Source organism: Ostrea edulis, chromosome 9 (assembly GCF_947568905.1).
Source record: "Ostrea edulis chromosome 9, xbOstEdul1.1, whole genome shotgun sequence".
In the NCBI taxonomy this organism is placed as follows: Eukaryota; Metazoa; Mollusca; class Bivalvia; order Ostreida; family Ostreidae; genus Ostrea; species Ostrea edulis.
In genome coordinates this window covers 47,991,986-48,014,042 of record NC_079172.1, presented here as the reverse complement: position 1 = coordinate 48,014,042, position 22,057 = coordinate 47,991,986, and the positions used below count along the sequence as shown (strand labels likewise).

The 22,057-nt window shown below is 35.1% G+C and overlaps 1 protein-coding gene across 6 annotated transcripts in view; it reads right to left on the bottom strand.

The window, feature by feature from the left end:
* The window catches only part of LOC125659593 (monocarboxylate transporter 12-B-like), a 29,023-nt gene extending 7,735 nt beyond the window's left edge, over window positions 1–21,288 (bottom strand). For 2 of the 6 annotated variants that reach the window (XM_056149441.1, XM_048891320.2), the window contains exon 1: window positions 19,973–21,288. The gene's annotated coding sequence lies outside the window, so the exon portion shown is untranslated. Of the gene's footprint in view, window positions 1–2,521; window positions 2,659–11,361; window positions 11,488–19,972 lie in introns of those variants that run through there. The other 4 variants (XM_056149440.1, XM_048891318.2, XM_056149439.1 and 1 more) reach the window with 4 other exon arrangements.
* Window positions 21,289–22,057: the final 769 nt, after the last annotated feature.

Here is a 22,057-nt window from a genome sequence, read left to right as displayed (position 1 = left end):
TCTATCTTGATCCGAAGTCAAAATAAATTGTAGAGATATCAGAACTTTTTGGCGTCACGTAGTATAGCGAAAAACAATTCTAACGACATGTAAACGATGTTACGGAAGTGTCCCGTTACATGATTTTGATTGCTATTTTGTTTACAGACAACGAGCTTTAACTGTACATCATCACAACGACTGATTTCCCATTAAAACATGAAAATATCAAAATCAGGAATATTCATATATATTCCTATTAAATTTGTTTGCCTAGCTGGGTAGCTCAGTCAATTAAAGTGTCGATCGATCGATCGATCGAGAGAGAGAGAGAGAGAGAATTTTCATATTTATACTAGAACTTATCTTTCTTACTCTGCACTTTCTGGCTACGGATACACAGGTTTCCATACGATTTTCAAAAGTTTACGATTTTTTCTTTTATGTTTTCCTCAATCTGACTAAAGTACAGACCTATATCATAAACATATTGATTGAATATTGTTTAACGTCCCTCTCAAGAATACTTCCCTCATATGGAGACGTCACCAATGCCGGTGAAGGGCTGCAAAATTTAGGCCTATGCTCGGCGCTTATGGCCTTTGAGCAGGGAGGGATCTTTATCGTGCCACACCTGATGTGACACGGGACTTCAGTTTTTGCCGTCTCATCCGAAGGACCGCCCCATTTAGTCGCCTCTTACGACAAGCAAGGGGTACTGAGGACCTATTCCAACCCGGATCCCTACGGGATATTCATGATATAGGGTTGCACTTTTGTCAGACTGGGTTTTCCTGGGCGGCGGATACCTTATGGTTAATGTTGCTTTGTGTGCAGTTTTATACTTGCAAATAAATCTAGCTTCTACCTACACGGTGTGCTGCAATGTACGTAAAATTATCACTATAATTAATCACAAAGAAAAGTGAAGTTTAGCATATACATGTACATGTGCACTCTCTATTTTGATGCATCCATCGCACATTAAAAACAGTGAGTGAATTAATATACTGAAAATCAACTAAAATATCTCCGGAAAGCACGGCTTAAACGATGAGTGGTCACTACTTAGCTGTGTATATATGAAAGCATCTGAAAATGATTTTGTATGCTACTACTTATGTAAATGTAATTTTAAGAAAGATGCATGTATGTATATAGTGTACCCGTTTTTAACCTTGGTTTATTGTAGTAGCTCACGGCTACTGATGGTCATCATTAGCGTACACAAAAGTTCAGGAACCAGACTAACCCGAATTATTCTTAGACCACTTACCGACACACTGCATAAGTGCATCGTCAGTTACTCAATCAATTGTAGTACGATTTGTTTGGTACCCCTGATTAGGAAACTCTGCATAACTTGTAGAAATAATTATGTGTTTACAAAGGAATTACATGTATTTGATTTTGGTAGCTGATTCTACTTCGCGAGGTGCATATTTGTCTACATACAAATGGAAAACATGAGGATTTGAGAGCAGTTTTCTTTACAGGTGAAAAAAATATACATAACGAGAAAATGGAAGGCGCTGTTTACCGGTATCGGCAGTCTCGGGTGACATACCGTTATTTTCCATCAACCCAACAAATTGATTTTCAATGATTTCCCTTACATGGTAATATATATTCTAAAAAATTGCCGGAGTGATAATCACATTGCCCTGTGACAATTTAACACTGCATGAAAACTATGGTTTCCATGGTGCGGAAACTATGCGGAAACAAATGGTTTACGCAAGGTTTCAGTTTGGAAACTTCTAGTTTACAAGGGTTTACGGAATGCGTAAACCTATAGTGCCCTGTTTGTTGTATTCAGTTTTCATAGCACAGTACAATGTACCCAAGGCTTCTACGTAAAAATATGTGTTATGTATATATATATATATAAATATATAGCACATAAATAGCAATGAACTCTTGAATGAACATAACTGCCCTAAGTGGAGAAATATTTAATATAAAGCACAGAAAATTTCACTTTATTTGGATACCCACTTCCGCCCCTACCCGGGGTTGAGCTCACGACCTACGGAACCAAATCTCCTAACATCATGTAACAAGCGCGCTAGACCGCTCAACCATCTAGGCAAGTCTTAAAACTTGCTTTCGATGACGATGGAATTCTCGCCACGCTGTCACACGCTACACGGTCATTGAGAATGGAAATGGGATAGTTATTTAACGTACATTTTAAGAGGATCATACATGATACACATTGCATTCGAAATATTTATATATAAAGCACATAAATAGCAATGAACTCTTAAATGAACATAACTGTCCTAAGTGAAGAAATATTTAACATAAAGCACAGAAAATTTCACTTTATTTGGATACACACACACACACACACACACACACACACACACACACATATATATATATATATATATATATATATATATATATATATAATATATATATATATATAACACACACACACACACACACACACACATATATATATATATATATATATATATATATCTATATATCTATATATATATCTTATTGTTCAATCAATCAGAACATCCCTTACCTGCTTACGATGATACCACGTGTTTGTTGTAATACACGACTGCCAAATAAACTGAGAACACTGAACTAAAGGTCAAATAACCGATAACGCACTACTGGGATCACGTGACCGTTACCATCCTCTATCCAAAGAAGGTGGTAATCAAAGACCGACAACTGTTCCATTTTAATTAATTTAACAGTCACTGGGCACAATTTGTATTTGTAATGATGTTTTCGATACGATAAATTAGACAATTTTCTTTATCAGTCGAAAATCAGCTTGATTTGTTCGATACGGTTGTTACACCTGTACTTTTATATGATTGTGAGATTTTGGGTTTTGAAAGTCTTGACATTACTGAGCGTATCCACTTAAATTTTTTAAATACATTTTTAATACAAAAAAGCAGTACCTCAAGTTATATGGTCTATGGAGAAATGGGTCATATTCCTCTATACATGTATGTAACTGTGTATACATACCTAAGTCCAAAAAGTATGATATTTGTATTCTATATACAAGTATTTATAAGATCAATTTCGTTAGAGATGTCATTTGAACTCTTGGCTCTCATGTATCAAAATTATTTTTGATCTTTGTGGGTACTCTAACTTACAAAATGAACAAGCCTTTATAAATATCAATTGGTTAAAAACTATTGTTGAACATCAGTACAAGTATGTACAGAAATGGCAAAGTGATATCCGTGAGTGGTCTAAGGGTCAGATACACGGTATTTTCTAAAATGAATTTGGATTTGACAAATATCTTAATCTACATGTACTACCTAAAAAAAGCTAGAACAATATTTATCAAATTCCAAACTGCAAATCGCGGACTACCAGTCGAGACTGTAAGATGGTGTGGCACACTAAACATGAAAGTATCACTACTTCCATGGACTATGAAATCTAGACAAAATTTCCTGTTCTGAATATCTAAGCTAAATTCTAATGTTCATATCTAAGCTAAATTCTAATGTTCAGCAACAGTATAAAACAAGATGTGTTCTTAAAACTTCACTGCCTTCAAAAGTGCATACACTGATGAAAGACTTTAAATAATACGTTTATTAACATTAAAACATCAAAAGATATGACTAATTTGGACTCATCCTAAAGTCATAACCCTAGGTTTTGATTGAAATTCACCATTTTTTGTACATCCTTTACTGCTATTTCTAAGTATACATTTAGATTTTATACAGTATCAGCAAACTTACACATAAATACTATATACCAAGTTTGGTCCCACCCTGGGGTCAGAACTCTGGGGATCATCAAATTTACAATTTTGGTAAAAGACTACCTTCTCTATCCATTTAGTTTCAATTTAGTATAAACAGCACTAAAGATCTAGAAGATGTTATTTAAGTGTTTTACACATAAACACTATATACCAAGTTTGGCCCTGCCCTGGGGTCAGAACCCCTACCCCGGAGATCATGAAATTTACAATTTTAGTAGAGGTCTTCCTGCTCTCCATCACCATGCATTTAGTTTTTCATATACTTGTGTGATTCTTGAGAAGAAGATTTTTGAAAATTGGTCAATTTTGGGCAGTTTTTGTCCCGCCCTTAAGGCCCCAGAGGTGCAGGAATCCTGAAATTTACAATTTATGCCCCCTTGTTACAAAGATCATTCATACCAAATATGAAAAGAATTGAAATGATAGTTATCAAGAAGTTAAAAATGTCTATTGTTCACACATTTAATAACTGACCATATTGGCCCCAACCTGATACCAAAACCCCTACCCCTGGGATCATCAAATTTACAATATTGGTAAAGGACTACCTGCTCTTTCTAAATATTTATTTAGTTTCAATATAATATCAAAAGCACTAAAGAAGATGTTATTTAAGTGTTTTACACGTAAACACTATATACCAAGCTTGGCCCCGCCCTGGGGTCAGAACTCCTACCCCGGGGATCATGAAATTTACAATTTTGGTAGAGGTCTTCCTGCTCTTTATCACCATGCATTTAGTTTTTCTTACACATGGGCGGTTCTTGAGAAGAAGATTTTTGAAAATTTGTCAATGTTAGGCAGTTTTTGCCCCGCCCCTAAGTCCCCAGGGGTGCTGGAGACCTGAAATTTACAATTTGTGTCTCCCTTGTCCGAAAGATGCTTCATACCAAATTTGAAAAGAATTGGACTGGTAGTTATCAAGAAGAAGTAAAAAATCTTCAATTGTTAACGCACGACGGGCGACAACCGATTGCAATAGTAAACTCAGGTGACCTAAATAGTGCGAGAGAATGGTTAAAACGTTCCTTTTGTGACCGGGAGGTCGCACGTTCGAGCACGTTAAACATGATATCAAAATAGAGAAAGGCTGCTTCTCGCTTCCCAAACGCTCTGTATCTTTGAAGTGAGAGTCTCGGATCTTTGGATGAGGCCTTAAATAAAGTGCGCTGTTACCTAGGTTACACAGTATACACCTGTCTGTAATTACTTGTACATGATGCATATTTATATATGTCTGCGAATCAAGACACGATCCAGTACTAAGGCTTATAACCCGGACACGAAAAAGCTACCGTAACAGAGGGACAGATAAACATACGAACAACAGGGGGAAACATACCCAACACGGCCCGTCAAAAGTCGGGCACATGCAAACGAGGTCAGGTCCCGTGTTGATCGCGTCATTGGTAGTGCGTTAAAGAATCCCCAATGCTAAAGCTTTGAGTACCATGTATACACGTAGGCCTGCAATATCTCACCTATACAGCTGGTGACGATTATATGACGTCTGACGTGTTTCATATTAATTGTTAGACCGATCTTTACGCACTGACTTAAACTACGGATTGCTCCATTTATCTGATCAAGATATAGGCCTAACGGCGGTCGACAGAGGATGCTTACTCCTCCTAAGCTCCTTAAGTTTTTGAAGTAATCTAATAACTCCGGAATTACTGTCATTTTTAAAGATGAATTACTGAACGCAATATCTTAATTTTACCTACTTTAGCAACCAAGCTCCTTACAAACAATATTGTACTTTGATATTTTGAAAAAATAATCGATCTTATTTTTCATCAGCATCCATCTCAAAGAACAGAGAAATTGAAGCTTATTCATGAACAACTGTACTCTAATAGTATTGCACATTTCAGCAGAACATGACGAGAACTCCCATACATTCCCCGAATGTTTCCAATTCAATTCTTTATTTATTTGAGCCATCTGAATCATCAGAGTAATGATTAGAGGTAATTCAGAGAGTGAAAGAGAGTGAACGTACAAAGTAAACAGGTAAAAAATTAAAAAGCAATGTGATGTTTTCTTAATAGTATACATGTAGCAACACTAAAAAAATTCCCAATTTCAACGAATCGTTGACATTACTAGTAGTTGATAATTGAATCAATTTAAAATATTTGGTCTAGAATAATAATACTGTACATATTTTACAATTCAACTATTTAGACCATGGGCTAGTAAAGGTAATGGGGGACCCCACTAGGGATTTTTGCAAACAAGTATTATTTGAAAGTACATAGTCCCTTGATTATAAATCATTTCTACGTAGGGGCGTTTACAAGTTTTGGAGCAAAAACATGAGTAATAAAAATGATAGACGAAAACTTTAAAAAAAAAAACCCACTTCAGATCCGATATACATGTAGATGTCCTTGACATTTGCAAACAAGAATTTTGTCAACGTATGTAACCCTTTAATTATATATCAAGTTGTTCAACATAATTTCAAGTTCAATTATTCACTAACACTATCCATCACTGGTACATGAGGTACAATAAATAATAAAAGATAATGGTAAGTCGTCTTAATGAATCGTGAATAGAAACAAAGAAATACGAATTATGAAAAAGAAAATACAAGAGATGTACATACTATAGCTACAAACAATGAAAAAGAAAAAGTAAGAGATATAAGTTATGGAGGACAGACTGCATCATAAATTTTAGTTATGAAGAAACAGAAACTTTTCAACAATTCAAAACTTGAGTTTGGCATTATCTCACTAAACTTAAGTACATTTGGTTTATTACAAAATCTGGGATGTAAAAACTTTTCCCTGATACTAGCTAATGATGTGCATTCTAGAATAAAATGGAACTCGTCTGCTACTTTACTTGAGTTTCATAATGTACAAAGTCTTTCGTTAAGTGGAAAATTTGACCATCGACCAATCTCAACAGGAAGTTGGTGGTTTGTAGTTCTAAATTTTACCAGTATTTTTCTAAATTTATTCGGTAAATTGCTCACATATTTTTCACATCCAAAATTTGACTTAAAATGTTAATAAATTTGACCTTTTCTGTTTATATCAATATACCATTTTTGGATGAATTGATCACTTAATCTTTGTTTTCAGAGCTGCAACAGCCCACTTCCTATCAATGAAATTTTGCTCAAACCAAATACTTGAAAAACCGCAAGATGTTAAAATTTTGTATATAAAATCTGCCCATGAATTTTTCAAACCTCCTTGGGAATATATTTATACAATATGCGAACAATTTTGTTTTCCGAACAAGTAATCTTATCCAGGAAGAAATCATCCTTGTATATATAATTGGAAGCGCCCAGTCTCATCATATACCATATAAAAAGGGGTTATTGCTTTCTTTAATCATATTCAGTCCCCCTCCCCCTGTTATTACATCAACGGTCATTCAGGTAATTAATTAATTTGATTTAATTATTGCTCTCTGGTTGAAATAATTTCTTATTATTGTGCACATTAATTTAGTAACTGCTCATTCAGTTGATATATATAGTAAATAATTTAATTCGTGATGTCATTATATTGAAAAGGAACTAATGATATCATAAATTGAATTATAATCGTCTTCGAAGATATTCTTATATCGATTGATAACAGGTCTTGTATTTGAATATAGTTAGTTTCAATTACAGCGCCCAATAATTTAATAATACCAGTCATGATCATGATTTAAAGGTATTCATTGAAATTCATGATTTCGAAGTCAGATTCAAGTATTTTTCACAACAAAAGTTGCTTTTAAAAATCTATGTATTTTCCCTTTGATAAATTCAACATTTCACTGAACCACATTTTGTATAAATTGATAAATTAGACACCCATATACGACACCTGTGACATACGTATTTTACATGAAATATCACAGTTGGTTCCATATACTAGTATTTGGTAATCAACACTTATATTCATATGCGCCGACTATGTGACCGAGCAGTAGATTGAAGGTTTTTGGAATATTTGGACAACAATGGACCAGCACCATCTTCGGAGGATGACACTCCAAAATAAAAAGGTGAAGATAGCGAACAGTGAACAATCTCATAACTCCCATAAAGATCAACGAGTAAGTTAACGTACCACATACTAACATTTACATACTGGTTACTCCTCAGAACATATAAGGCAAGCAACGAGGCGTCATCCAGACAAAGATCACGAGGAGTCCGGTATCGACACGACTCGCGCAGCAGAAGAACAGCCATCGCTAGAGAAGTCAACGTCACGTATCACGTGGACGTAGCTGCAATAATGTAGCCCTCTCTGATTTTTTTTTTTTTTTTTTTTTTTTTTTTTTTAGGAGAGGGCTACAACTCCTTAGGATCTCCGTAATGGTGCAAATGCGGGAGTGATTCACTCCCGCAACATTTGCGCTCATTCTAAACATTTCCTGACTTTCTTTACGTAAATAAAATGATATTCTATGTTTCTTAGTCAATATATAAATTTACAACCTGCAACTTAAGATTTGTGAGGCTCTATTCTACCGTTTTCAACAATTTCGATAAATTCCAATTTCTCGATTCATATTTGTGCGCCATGTTTGATGTACTGAAGTATAAACTTCCGATTGTCAAGTCATTTGCATATGCCATATAAGGTAGTATTTACATCAATGGAAAAGTATGGAGGCGAAAGCTATTTCGTCGGTATTGAAAAGGTTTGAATTTAATATCAAGTTAAAAACCGAACAGCAGAGTGTAAATTCTTTCTGCAACAATATGATTTTCCTTTCTTTGTCGAAGTGGCTCGAGTAACTACATTTTCGCGCTGATTGTCAATGCTTAGGTTTTTCATTAGATCCACCTACGAGATCTCGCGATAACAAGCATGGCGGAGCAGACGAAGAATTTTGCATGCTGTACATTGTATTTAATGAAAAACACCTTTATTAGACATGCCCGAGCACAAAGTTGGTACTCCTTTTGGTGTAAACAACATTTGGGACTAATACACAGAGTTTATTATCGGTTATTCATAAAATTATTTTGCACCATTACGGAGATCCTATGGAATTGTAGCCCTATCCCGAAAACGTCAGAATTAAAAAAAAATTTGGATAGGGCTACATTATTGCAGCTACGTGGACGCTGCATCACATCTTTCTTTTTTTTCAGTTTGGATAAGTGACATATCAAGTGAATATTATATATTTATGGCGGATGGATATGTGATGTACTATACTGTAAATATACATGTTAAATATACCATTTCTCTGAGTATTTTGTGCACAATAGCTACTATGTATGGCATTGATTTAAAAGAAAGAAAAGACTTAGTGCTGGTAATTCCTGGTTAGTAATTACGATTTATGATAAGTTTTATGTTTTAAAACAGTTTTACATTGATTTTACGTTATATATAAAATACATGTTAATAAAAAAATAAACTGCATAGGATAGTTTATTAATGGTTTTAAATCTCTACATTTCGACCGTGTATGGCACAGGCAATATAGCAATTCAGACATAATCTTACCTGGACAGATTTCCGTTTCGCACACGGTTTTTATACTTAATTTGGAAATGTGTGTGAAACGGGAACAAACCATATTTAGTTTGATTTGATCTTCAGACACCTGTTTACCTGTCGTAAAGTTACGAGAGAACTTGTGAAAGTCCTAAGATACGACACTTGTAGTGAAACAGATGGTTCCAGAACTTGGTGAAAAGTTCTTTCGTATGGTACATGTAGATATTAGTCGTAAGTTAGCTTTGTGAAACTGGCCCCTGCGGGGTCAACTGTTCACGGACATAATTAAAATGAACACGCCCTATACACTGTAAGTACAAATACACCTTTGACCAAAAACATATTTTGCTTGTAGAGTTGGAGGCTGGTATTTCTCATTCCATATAAGCAAGTAGGAATTCAACCTTGACCTTTGTTTTTATGTTGTTTTTACGTTTTTCACTCATATAGAGACGTCATGGCGTCAGTATTGGGTGAAGTGCCACAATTGCTTTACCTAAGCATGATTCTCCTGGCCGTAGCATCGTATCAACGCCTCGTGACACTGGACCTCCGTGTTTAAAGTCATATCCAAAGGTCGACAAAGATTCGTGATATATGCGTTTTCCTTTTTCTCAAAGTCACTATTGTAAAGGACGTCTACGGAACGCCTGATTAACACAAACTCAACTAATTGAAAACATATCTTTAAATATTTTAATATATCCTCAATTCAATTATTCGCGAGCAATAATTGGAATGAAACATGCATGAAATCAATTATTGCTCTCATCAAGTCAAATGATGAGAGCATTAATATAAATTTATAAGAGCAATAATTGATTTGATGCGTGCATTCATTAAATTTATGGAAACAAGAATTGATTTAATGCGCGCATTAATTCAATTGATAGGCGGAGCAATAGTTGATTTGATGCGCGCATTAATTCATTTCATAAGAGCAATAATCGATTTGATGTGTGCATCAACTCAATTATTGCTCTCATTAATTCAATTAATGAGTGCATCAACGTAGTGAAATTATTGCTCGCAAACTTATATTTTAAGCTCGATATAAATGATTTGATCTCTTTACATCAATTGAAGATATCTTGAATCATTTACAACGACTTTATATAAAAAATTAATGCGAGCATCGATTCTTTTAAAGACAGCAACAATGAATTCAATTGTGGATATGTTGAAGATATTTCTAATTAAATAGTTGCTCTATTTAAAAGAATTATTGAGCGAATCAGTTGATTAAATGATATCATTATAATTCAATTGAAGAGAGTAAAAATTCAATTATTGCAAGCATTAATTGAAATGAAATTCGCTACAATTCAATTGAAGAGAGCAATAATTCAATTATTGCAAGCATTAAATGAATTGATGCGCGCATTAATTGAATTATTGCTCTCTTCAATTGAATTGTAGCGGACTTCAATTCAATCGTTGATATCAACAATTCAGTTGAAGAGAGCAACAATTCATTTAAAGCACTCATCAATTCAACAGAACAACCAATGCTATTAACAGTTCAATCAATGCGCACAGTAATTCAGAATTGAAAATATCATTAAATATCTGAAGAGATCTTTAATTGAATTGCATCAAATGATTTTTTTAAAATAATTAAAGATATCTTCAATTATTTAAGTCTATACTTCTGGCGTTCCACATATATATGTTTGGATTTTGACGCATCCGGAGTTAAATGTTGCACTGTTTTCCGTTTACTTTAATTCTAATCGTCATTGATATATTTTTTTTATTGTACCTCTAATTTTAATTGTAATTAGCCGATCCTCTAAAATTACCATTCTCACATAATATAGCAGAAACCCTGTCCACATTCACCCTTCCACCGAACCCTACCGATATCTAAAATTGAATTGTGCAGAACATGTAGATAGAAACTAAGAGGTCAATCAAAATCGAAAGCCATGCAATTTGTTCAATGCAGCACAAAGACCACGTGTTCGGCTTGTAAAAGTCATCCATGACAAAAAAAACAAACAAAAAAACTTGAAACTTCTCGAATGTTCTTATACATCAATAAATCTTGTTAAATCGACGATAATGCAGTGATTCTAATTAACTGAATACATATATTTGTACATATAAAGAAAAGAAAACTCTTACTTGCTCACGATGAGATCGTTTGTTGAACATGCACGACAGACAAAATAAATCATTGCCATGCGGAAGGTCGAAACGTGTCCTTCATTGATAAGACAGAACTGGAGTCCGAACCACTTGGGAAGATTTAAACAGTATTTTGATATGAATACCATAATAATGATTAGGCAGCAGGCACCGCCTATATAAGCCTTCTCCTTTAAGGTACAAGGTAAAGTCCAAATAATTATGCACAAATAAATACTGTTTAAATAGATTAAAAAATAAATTTTTAAAAAAACACCTTATGTTTGTCACGGTCATAAAAGGCGACTTAAAGTCCCTTTCACATGTGACCATTTCATACCAATATTGATAGGTGTAAACTATATACATATATAAAGTATGCAAATGTTACTTCTGGTGTGTAAATGTAATTTTTGCTATATGCGTTTACATGCACTAGCAGACTAAGTGTAATTCGGTATTCACGTGTAGTTGGCTTTTTAAAGCAATATGGATGCATTTTTGGAAACATAAGTTTCCCATTTCTTGTTCAAATGCCACTTAAAATAATAGTTGAAGATGCTGTCATAGCTGAAGGTTACTGGTTTTCCATAAGACTTAATCTATGATGTAATTTTCAAGAAAATGATGCAATGTTTTTAAGGCAATTCCAATATTTTGCACATGTGTGCAAGTTTCTGCTACGCGTTAACATACATGTATTAGAAATATATTTAGCCATCCGTCAAATATTGCTAGGCCGTTTTTCATTTGTTGGTTTTGAATTAATACACGGATTTCACCGTTTACCTGATCAAGGTATTGGGTTCACGGCGAGTGTAACTGGTCAACAGAGGAGGCTCACTTCTACATGTACCAGGCATTTGATCCCACCTCTGGTATGTCCGTGTTTGTCCATCTCTTAATTTTATATTCTTTATAGAAATTTATGAGAGTAATCACTGTTGTTATCTTCACTTGTTTATTGTCCCCCTTATTTGACCCCTGATGATATAGGACATGAATCTGCGACTCCTTCCTTTATCTTAACACGTGACCTACTTACATTAAAAATACTTTTTTGTAACATTGAAAAACTTAGAACTTATACCATCTTGTAATAATTTCATCTTAATTCCTTACATGTACAACAGTATCAAAAGCCTAAAATCGCCAAATCAAGCACAGTAACCGCGGTTCCTCCTTATGATAGCATGCAGATTCAAATAAGGTTCCAATTAAACACGTAATCAATTTTTTTCTCTCGAAAATCCTATCTGATCGTTAATGATATAATTATTCTTTATCAAAAACATGCCACTGGCATTTTTGATAGTTATTCCTTTCTAACTGTTAGTGTTTGTGGGTCACTAGATTTATGTTTAAGAGTAATATCTGTTGATTGATTGATTGTATCTTGCTTAACGTCTCGCTCGAGAACTTTTCACTCATATGGAGACGTCACCAAGACCGGTGAAGGGCTTTAAACTTAGGCCTATCTCGGCGCTTACGGTCATTGAGGGTTCTTTAGCGTGTCACATCTACTGTGACACGGGTCATCCGCGACATTCACACCTGATGCCGAGCGTTTGGCATTACCTGTTTTAACGACTTAGGTCTGTCGCGGCCGGGATTCGAACCCCGGCCTTCCGCATGCGGGGCGAACGCTCTAACCTATCGGCCACCGCAGCAGTAAATAATATCTGTTGAAGAAGTCCACAGGATAAACAAGCATTAAAAATATTTTTCATCCCTGAATATTAAGTTTGTCTTTTTTCCCCCCTACCAACAAGTTTATTATTCGCTCAGACCACATTTATTGGTACACGAGGTACAAAACATATTTTACAATAATTATTGCTCGATTAAAACAAGGGTGCATGTACATTATTTTTATTATTCTTTATTGCTGAAGACATACGTCTTATGGCATACATGTTTACAAAAATAATAAACAAGTTAACATGTATGTATAAGACCATGGTTTTAGTTGGAACCAACATAGGTTTCTGATTTTATTATTTTATTTTTTCAATTATGATTACCGGTATGTAATGCCAGGAAGCTGACGATAAGCAAGCCGTACTCATTTTCTGTCGACGAATAAAATGGCTATTGTACAGGTAAATAGCCCAAACAGGTAAACAACGGTACTTCACACCGCGAGGGTGTAACTCTGCCTCGCGATGAAATTCCGTGGAGGGATAGCGTGGGAAGGATTATTAACCCACCATACCCCCGGAGACTATGAATTGCAAAAACTTGGATCTACTCTATGTCAGGAAGCTTCATGTAAATATCACCTTTTCTGGCCCTGTGATTCTTTAAAAGAACATTTTTAATGATTTTCCCAATATACTCGAATATAAAAATTTGCTCCCCTATTGTAGCCTCACCCTACCCTCGAGGGTCCTGACTTTTACAAACTTGAATTTGCACTTTATCAGAAAGTTTTCACGTAAATTTTTATTTTTCTGGCCCAGTGGTTCTTGAGAAGATCTTTAAAGATTTTCACTATATATTCCCATATAAAACTTTGATCTCCTATTGTGGCCTCACCCTAACCCCCGGGGGCATGATTTTAACAAACTTGAGTCTCTACTATGTCAGAAAGCTGGCATGTAAAATTGAGCCTTCCTAGCCAAGTGGTTCTTGATAAGAATTTTTTAAAAACATTTTCCCTTTAAATTTGTATGTAAAACTTTGATCCCCTGTTGTGCCCCATCTTATCATCCCCTGTTGTGCCCCATCTTATCCCTGTGGTCCATGATTTAAAAAAAAATTGAGTTTGCTCTATGTCAAGAAGCTTTCATTTGAATTTGAAGTTCCCTGTCCTAGTGGTTCTTAAGATTTTAAAATGACCCCACCCTATTTTGTGTTTTTGTGATTATCTCCCCTTTGAAAGTGGCATGGTCCGTCATTTGAATACACGTGGATCCCTTTTACCCATGGATGATTTGTGCTAAGTTTGGTTGATACTGACCCAACGGTTCTGGAGAAGAAGATGAAATTATGAAAAGTTTATGGACGGAAGGACAGACGACAGACAAAAGATAATCAGATGAGCTACATGTAAAATGCTATAAGAAATGTATAATGAATATGGACAGGTCGAAGGTCAAAACCATGACAAACATACATAAATAAATCAAGCAGAAGAACAAATGTGTTGCCATCATGTGAATAAAATCAATATAATCAGATGTTCTCCACAAAGTCAAATTTTATCCAATTTCTATACTGAACTATTTCTTTCTCTATACATTCAAGAATACTGTTATCAAGACCTAAAATGCATGATGGTGTAACAGGTGGATTATATACAACACAAATGTACCTATATTCCTCCAGTCCAAAATCACGTTTATCTAACAGAATCCACTGATAATAGTGAGACGTGTTCTTACGAATTTTTAATTTTTGTTTTATATCTTGTTTGCAAAAAATAATACAAGCCCACCATGATGCCTGTTGTTATACTTACTAGCAGGTTTATCAATACGCAAGAGCTTGTTTTGCGTATGGTCAGTTTTTAAATCAAGGCAAGCTACTGACAAACAAGTTGATGGTACAGGGTTATCAACAGTCTCGATTGAAATCAGCATTTCGCAAATTCTTTGGTCGTTATAACGATCTAGTTCGTCAATACAACCTATCATTGGGCCAAATGCTGTCTGACGTGTTTCATACCGATTGTTATGCCGTTCTTGGCACACTGATTTTGACTACGGATAACTCCGTTTACCTGATCAGGACATAAGGCTCACGGCTGGTGTGACCGGTCGACAGGGGATGCTTACTCCTCCTAGACACCTGATCCCACCTCTGGTATATCCAGGGGTCCGTGTTTGCCCAACTCTCTATTTTGTATTGCTTATAGGAGTTATGAGATTGATTACTGTTCATTATCTTCACCTTTCAGTTTACTAAACAGAATAATACAAATTAAAGAATGCATTACTCAAACCAAATTACCGTGGGAACCAGATTTTTGTTTCACTTTCATAAAATGTACTCTTAATTCCTGCTAGAGCCTCTGCACCATCTAAGATCATCTTGATCTTCATTTTATCGGTCTGCTGCCAAAGTTTCAATACCAAGTGATTTGTAAATAAATCTTTTCATGTTAGATGCCACTCAGGTGTACACCACCATCGGCAAGAAAACGAGTCGGTGGGTCACCTTCCTGAAACATGTAGGAATGGTCAAGGATCAGAATTCCTGGATCACACACAGATGCCGCTTTACCAAGACGTATAAAAATTTGACCACTGGTGGGGTGACTTATATCATCCATTCTAGATATTACCAGGGTTATAATACGGCTTTTAGTCCTTTAACATCTAATGCGTTGGATGATATTATACATTTTCTCAAGGCATTCCATGGTGATAATGTTCTAATGTGTAATTTGCGAATGAGTGAAACAATACGAAGGCTGGAGTGTCAACGTTGCATGTCTCAATGTACTTGAAAGTATCCTTCGAAGTGTATTTGATTACTTTTACAACCCTAACAAAAGCTGTGAGCTTGTCCTCCTTAATGTGATTTTTAAACACCTGAATATAGATTGAACTCTATAATTATGGATGTTGCCAATCACAGGTTCTTTAAACTACCACAGGCCATGGATGATATTCCTTCTAAATCATGCCGCAAGTTCCTTAAAGCTGTATGACCCGATGTTCATGTATTATTTTTGTACATAATTACTTTAAAGCAGATTAATTACTTTATAAAGTTATTAACTTTCCCTTAATTATATGCTTGAAAACATCTGCATGTAAAAGAAAACAGTGCGAATATTATTTAGAAAGTAAATATAGTGGCTACATATATAAATCATCCCATAATAGACGTCTATAAATAGACCCACGCGCGTCAGGGGAATCCCAACATGATGTATTAACTCATACGCAACTGTCTAGTTTTAAGGCTGAAAGGGCGTAAAACAACGAATTACTAAGAGGTATTTGATATTTTTATTTTTATTAAACTTATGGTACGGCACTTTTATAACAAAATACACAGTTTTACACAGATAAAACCAGCGATGATCTGAAAGTTTGAACTGGTCACGTGACTCACTTGAAATGGCAGAGTGACGCGGTTATTTGTAAACATCGATTTAAAATCAAATTATTTGGGTTAAAACAGGTGAAATAATTTATGATATGTCGTACAGTCTCATAACTACATACGTGCGATGATTTAATAGCGTTTTTACGAGATGGAAAAAAATATTGTAATTCGGACCATACAGCTTTAAGCTCAAATTTACAAACAAAGGAATAGATGTCGTCAACATAAGCAACATTCTTTGTCATAAAAAAGTTCAGTCGTGTATACCAACTTATTTCAAGTTCAAGTCCACACCCAGTATTTCCTACAAGCATACTTCTACTATTGCATCTAAACTTTTTAATTATGAACAAACTTTGCAGTGCCTAGATATACATGTAGACCATCTTATACTTAATCCACCTACGTGTTCTTCGTCTTCGTTCAACTATAGTCCAGCTGGACATGTCATTACTGGTGATGTTGATATAGCTAAAAATGTGGACCTCAAATCACTTATTCTTAAAGGTCCTAAATACAGAGAACCTCGGTCTTTCAATTGGCGACAGAACTTCATCTCTATTATGAATTTTGTCGAAGATAATGCCAGACGATGAGCTAAATATGAAAAAGAAAAACTTGATACATTATCAGAATGGATTAAGAGTATAAGAGGAATATTAAAATTCCGCATTAGACATATTAAAACAAAAGTACGTACCATCTACCCTTCTGTGTTTAGTAAACCAGAAGTGATAAAAGAATTAGATAGGTTACATGAGGAATATATTTTGGTTTCAGCTGACAAAGCTTGTAACAACATTGTCTTTGTAAGGCTCATTATTACAACTGTATTTTAAACGAACTTGGCATTAACTCCACTTTTGGTAATTGTCCTTATACTCCAACTGCCCTTTCAAAAGATGAAATTCTTCAAAACCATGCTTCAGTTGGGCACATTTGGTATCCCAGTCGGTGGGTCGAATAAATATGAGTTATCGTACCTATACTGGATTCCTAAACTACATAAAAACCTTACAAACAAAAATGCATCGCTGGATCCAGTAAGTTCTCTACCAAGCCTCTATCTTTGCTCCTCATGAAAATATTAACAGCTGTGAAGGATAAACTTCGAACTTACTGTGCGACTACATGTACATATGCCAAGAGAGATCAGTCTTGACGCTCGATGGGAATAGGCTTTTCTTTTGCCACATATTACACTCTATAATCTTAATGTGTAGACGTTTTGTTTGTTATCAGCTTTTGTAGTTTAGCTGTAGTTTTAGTTTCCTTTTTTATTTAGTTTTCTTTTCTATGTAAATATTCTATCGTCCTGAGGAGGGGAGAGGGTGTCTCGAAAATTTGACAATTCACTGTTGTTCGTGTCGTTGGTCATTTTTAGTGCTTTTTATATCCTTTTTTATTTGACCTCGTATCTACTATTAGATACGACACTTTGGATGTTGAGTGTTGTTGGATTTTAGTGCTTTATGTAATATACATATATATATATATATATATATATATATATATATATATATACACACAATCCCGTGGGGATTCGAGTTAGTATAGGTCCTCAGTACCTCCTTGCTTGTCGTAAGAGGCGAGTAAATGGGGCGGTCCTTCGGTTCAGACCGCAAAAAACCGAGGTCCCGTATTACAGCGGGTGTGGGACGATAAAGATCCCTCCCTGCTCAATGACCAAAAGCGCCGAGCATAGGCGTAAATTTTGCAGCCCTTCACCGGCAATGGTGACGTCTCCATATATATATATATATATATATATATATATATATATATATATACATGTATATATATATATATATATATATATATATATATATATATACACACATATGACCTGTCGGCGGATATCATTGACAGTCCATTCCATCAGCACTGTCCTGGCTTTAATAGCAAAACATGAAGTTGTATTATCCTGCATGTCCCTTTGCATAATATTTTGAATGAAGTGATAAACATTTCATGCGTTTATTATTTTGAAATTCTATATACTTTTCAGTTTGGTCTAAATACCGAAAATGGAGACAGAATACACGTATCAACACTTCACCGCGAATTACGTCCCTTAGTATGCGGGGTCAGCCAAAAGAGCCTTCTTCTTTACCCTACCAAATGTAAGACTTTACTACTGTGAATTATAGCTAATCATTTTTAAAAGTTTTCATACAAGTTATGGGTTATCCCACCCTGGGACATTATTGTAATCGACTGAGATTGATGGAAAAATAACAAATATCAAAGTTACATATCAGAAAATTACAAAGGCCAACGAAGGGAAATACGATTTTTTTTTTCACTGGGAGATGGCGGACAAGGGACGTAACTTGCGTTAAGGTAGTACCAAATACCTGTAAAATCAATTTTCACTTATATCTCCTTGAATTCATTAATTTGATAAATGAAATCTCTATAATATTAATATTAAATGATGTTCTGAACCAACTTATGTAATCCATGGTATGTATTTAGCATATTCTCAAAAATATGGGAGACATCCAGTATTTGTATGATATAGGACCTTCCGTGGTTTGTGGTTTGATATGATATAAATTCAACGAGTTTGTGTTTTCCATCTCTGAGTCTTGGCAAGGGGATATAAAACACACAAAGTGTTGAATATAAATCAAATAAAACCACAAACCATGGGAGATCATTTTTATCACATGTTAACTAGGAACACCCCCTCCCCTCCAGTTATTCATTTACATGTACGTTAGAGTACTGTTGGGAATTTTGCTTCCTGACATTTTGTAAACAGTACATTTCCTTCTAGGAGATCTTAATGTAACGTTTAAAATAAAATTTGCAATTGACGAGCCATGTATGGTATACACGTATTGTACATCGTGGTGTACACAAATACATGTACATATCAATTACGATATATATTTTGTTGAGATTTAATAACAAATATGTCAGCTTTATAAAATAAATATTTGATTTTTGTAAAATCTCTGTGGATAATTTTTACATAAGGCACATCATGTTCTTATCATGAAAGTCTACATTTGAAACTATGTGGAGAAAAAAATAACGATATTTCCGCCAAATCACAACTTTCGCGTTCATAATTTTTTTCTCTAAACTTATCATGTTGTTGTTCGTTAATTTATAAATTCAATATATCAATAACAAATACAGTGGATGATTCCAAGGAACATCTTACTGAAGATGTTCTCTGTACAGTCATATCATGTGTTTTTATTGTGTTTTAAATTACATTTTGCACTAAATTTAGTACAAATTGGTTCTAAAATAAATAAATAAATAACGCATAAATTAGATTCTACACGCTAGCGTAGTTTTGTTAATATAGGAGGGAATGAAAAAGAAGAAGAAACTGTTGTGCATAATTATTTCTAGTTCCCAACTATTTCTACGCAGCTGGCAAACACCCATGAATTTCATATTTGATATTTATACAGTGCTGCCGGGCACCTTCCCCCAGAGAAAATTTAATATTGAAATGAATTTATGCGTGTATTTTTTCGTGCTGTAAGAGTATAACGGACTGGATCTACAAGAGTCAAAAACTTACAATTAACTGCCGTCATGATGTAAATTTTGAAGGGAACCTGTATCAGCCTTTTTCTCTGCATACTGTTTACACTGCAGACATCCATCTTACTTCATGAATAATAATGAGCTATGGTGGTCACATGACAATAAAACTATAATACCAAACCCGACGCGATTTTCGTATAAATTTTAACTTTAAGGTAACTCCATACTCGTATTATTATCTGATAAAAGTATAAAAAGTTAATTTATTTCAATTTAGTATGTCAACCCTTCCCAGAGGGGGGGGGGGGGCATATTGTTTTAGTGTGAATTCTTCTTCTTCTTTTTCTTCTTCTTCCGCTTCTAATACAAAGTTTGTCCGGGCCATAACTTTTTTGTATTTTGAAATAGGCCTTTGATATTAGGTATGGCGTATCGCATACCATTTTTGATGACCTTTGACCTTGACCTTTACATTTTTAGACATTTTTTTTGGTCCGGACCATATAACTTTTTTGTTTTTAGACATTTTGTCACATGCCATTTTTTATGGCCTTTGACCTTTTATGTAATGGTCAAATAATAGAATTTTTGGGGCATTTTTGTTGTCCAGACCATAACTTCTTTGTCTTTAGACATAGGCCTTTGATATTTGGTATGTGGGTATACCATAATAAGACGGTGTGTCACGTGTCATTTGTGATTACGTTTGACCTTGACATTCTATGTAAAGGTCAAATAATATAATTTTTGGGCTAGGCCTTTGGTATTTGGTATACCATGATAAGACAGAGTGTCGTGTACCATTTTTGATTACCTTTGACCTTGAACTTTTATGTAAAGGTCAAATAATAGAAGTTTTGGGGGCATTTTTGTTGTCCGGACCATAATGTTTTTGTCTTTTGACATGGGTTGATTGATTGATTGAATATTGTTTAACGCTCGAGAATATTTCACTCATATGGAGACGTCACCAATGCCGGTCAGGGGCGTAGCTAGGACTGTTTCAATGTGTAGGCACATGCGATGAAACTGAAGGTTTCACCGAGGCGCGAAGCGCTGAGGGGGTAGGTACAGGAGGAGTGGCCCCCTCTTGCTGGGGGTGGGTGTCGCGGGTCACCCCCGATTGATTAAATATTGTTTAACGTCCCTCTCGAGAATATTTCACTCTTATGGAGACGTCACCACTGCCGGTGAAGGGCTGCAAAATTTACGCCTATGTTCGGCGCTTATGGCCATTGAGCAGGGAGGGATCTTTATCGTGCCACACCTACTGTGACACGGGACCTCGGTTTTTGCGATCTCATCCGAAGGACCGCCCCATTTAGTCGTGTCTTACGACAAGCAAGGGGTATAATATTGAGGACCTATTCTAACCCGGATACCCCGAGAAATTTTTTGAAATATTAGGACTTGTTTGCATCAAAATAATTGCAATAGACATTAAATATTGCACAACTTTTGGAAAATCTAAACTGTTATGTTCGAGAGCGAGTCATTGTGATCACCAAAGTTCAGAAAAAATATATATAAACATTATGTAGAATACATTATAAAAAGAAAAGGTCTGACATAATAATTTTATATCCGATTTTTAAAGACTAGAAATATATGTTTATTTTGCAAACATTTATGGACAAAAATGTGTTTTGAAAATAAAGGAAAACAAGATTGCTACACGTAGCCATGTCCCCCACCGCCGCAAAAAAAAAATGAAGCACAAAAGTCCCATAGCTCCTGTAAAATTTGTCGAATCAAAATGATGGCACAATATGATTCAAAATTTGAACAAAATCCGTTGAGCGGTTTCGGAGGAGTTGCGTCCACAAAGTGTTTCTATAATGTAAACTCCTGTAAAATTTGTTGAATCAAAATGACAGCGCAATATGATCAACTACATATGGTGACTAACAATCCTACAAAATTTGAATGAAATCTGGTGAGCGGTTTCGGAGGAGTTGCGTCCACAAAGTGTTCCTATTGTATACGACATGTGTACAAATTCAACAAAGTCCCATAGCGCCTGTAAAAATTGTCGAATCAAAATGGCAGCAAACTATGATCAACTACACATGGTGACTAACAATCCTACAAAATATGAACAAAATCCGTTGAGCGGTTT